Source organism: Balaenoptera ricei, chromosome 3 (genome assembly GCF_028023285.1).
Source record: "Balaenoptera ricei isolate mBalRic1 chromosome 3, mBalRic1.hap2, whole genome shotgun sequence".
Taxonomy (NCBI): Eukaryota; Metazoa; Chordata; class Mammalia; order Artiodactyla; family Balaenopteridae; genus Balaenoptera; species Balaenoptera ricei.
This window is the reverse complement of record NC_082641.1, coordinates 82,081,663-82,084,407: the sequence shown is the minus strand read 5'-3', so window position 1 is coordinate 82,084,407 and position 2,745 is coordinate 82,081,663.

Here is a 2,745-nt window from a genome sequence, read left to right as displayed (position 1 = left end):
AGTCAGATGAAAAATAGAGCCAGAAACCTGGCTAGAGATCCTATACTATGCTCTATAATAGGATCTTTTAATGAAATATGCAGCATCCATTGTTTCTCAACCAGCCAGACATGAAAGTTTTGGGGAAGGTCCCTCTTCTATCTTCTTCCCTTCTGCCTTTACCTCTTGCCTTGTAACATGCTATTGATACAGGCAGGCAAAATATATTATAGACTGTAGATTTAAAAATGTTCAACTTCTGATGTAGGGACTGATGTGAAATTACAGGGACTATCAAACATCTATCTTAGTAAATCAAGCATAGCATCTGTACTGAGAATAATTTTTGCTGGATTCTTATAAGTCACTGAGGATAAAGCTGTTTATGAAAGCCATCCTTGAAAGTGCTGGGATAGGCTGAGGAGTATTGGGGAAGTAAGTATTCTAATCACACATGTTTATGAAATGGATTATTTTAAATACATCATCCCTTCAATAATTTTTCTTACAAGTTCTTTTACCTTCCAACATGAAACAATTTTTCCTTTACTGCTTCACTTTAAAAAGTAAATTAGGTAAAACTATATTGACTGAGCAAAAATGAATAAAACTAAACTAAAATAGAAAAAAAAGAAAGAAAAAAAAGAGGATAGTTGATAAAAGGTAATAGATTATATCCTTGGTAAACAACTAAACTCCAGAACCAGCAAGAAGCTGACAAGGTGTAGGTTGAGTACCCAACCCAAGGATTTGATTTCACAGTAGTAGTTACTTACCTAATAATTATGAGAAATTAGGCAGAAAGAAGTGACTTGATTTTCTAGCCACATGCAGTGGTTGGTCAGGCTTCCAGATCAAGTGTAGAACAGCTATATACTCCAAACCTATTCTTTCCCTCCATTTACTCCCCTCCTGAGCTATGAATGCAATTACACTAGTTTCCATTGATCTCTAATTCTTGGTTAGGCTCTTACTAATAAAACAGCCAAAAGGAGGTACAAAAGGGAAAGGAGAATAGTTAACATGTTTTCAAACATCAAGATATCACCAGCTATTTTATAATGTATATTTAGCTTTGTAGGTGAAAATCCTAACCATTTTATCAGCATGCTTGTTACACATCTAACGAAAATTTATTTACATAGCTAAATAAAATTTTGTGTACTATCTGGCACTTTAATCAAAGTGTGACTTATGATGATGATTAAAATAGTAGATTTGAAGTTCAGGAATGACTATATGAAAGTAATGAAATAAGAGTGTTTTTAACCAACATGTCAGAATTTCATATTCAGTTAAAAGATATTCTTTTTAAAGTAGTAACCTAGAGAAACTGTATATTTCTTATAAAGTTGCTGCCACAGCTTAAAACATTGGGTAACATCCCCTTTTAAAGCCAAGTTGGAGATCATGTATGAAAATTATCATTGCTTTACGTTATCTTAATAGTTTTCTTATTTTCTGACAGATTTGATTCTTACTTCCATTTAGTTTTAATGCAAAAGTCAGTTTATAAATAACAGCAATTGTTAAATGAATTACCACTACTTCTAAGATGCTATATGATTTTCAAATATCACAAAATGTTAGGTATGGGGCTAAATATACTCAAAAACTATGTTCTGTTTTAATAACATTTTTAAATGAGGAAACTTCATATAAGAAATCTGGAGTCTTGGCTTCTCTTCGAAATTAAAACTAAAATATTAAGCAACACTGGGTAAATAGTTCCTCATAATAACTATTAGTGGGAGCTGAACAAAGGCTGATCCCTTTAGAAGAGGAAATGTATTTTCTCTTTAGTTCCTGCTTACACAATATACACAAGTACACTGACATCAGGGGGACTCGGCTCACTGTGGTAAGCCAGTTAGCATATACGTAAAACTAAGTTGGCATTTTAAGTGGCCAAATACTCCAACTTACCTCATTGCTAGAGGATTACCTAACCTTGCCTTGCTGAACTCTAGAGTGGCCCCAGGGTTTGTTTTGGCCAATAAAATGTAGATGGAAATGAAATATATCACTTTAGGGCAGAAGCTTGTGAACTCGAATGCAGTTCACCACATGTGGACATTTAGCTACGAGGCAGTATTCCAGGCAGAGGTTTCTCCATCAGCCTTGGCCCTGGAGAAAAGACAATGAAGAGCAGAATCACAGTCCGTAACAAATGGGCAGGGTAATGAGAAATAAATCTTTGCTGTTAGCCCACTGTGACTTGGGGACCATCTGTTACTACTATATGAACTAGCCTATCCTGACACACTTTAATTACCTCCATGGCCCCTCTTGGCAAAGGAGTTTGTGACCCATACTTTTCCTATAAGTTCTCCTCTAATTTTTTGAATGTGAAAAACTGAAGCTCAATAGGGTTAAATACATGTTCAGAAGATAATGAAGTCAGTCTCTGTATCTAGGTCTGTCTGACTCCAAGGTCTACGCGCATACTTTAATTCCTTACTCTCCTATGTCATAATGTGATGGGAATGTTTTTACCGTTACTTCTCTCTCTCACAATACTGTAAATATATTAAATGGCTTTGAAATTCACTGGTTTCCGAAATATCTAATCAAAGTGGTATCATAATTTAACAAGGAAGTTGCTAAAATACAATAACTCTTTTTGACAGATTTCTCTAGAAATCAAATAAAATACATATGTTAATATGTAATTCTATAGTGTTGCGTTTATCTTGTAAACACAGTCTGTACCACTTTAAAAGTATTTTAAATCATATTTATTGTTTTGCATACAACTCAGACATT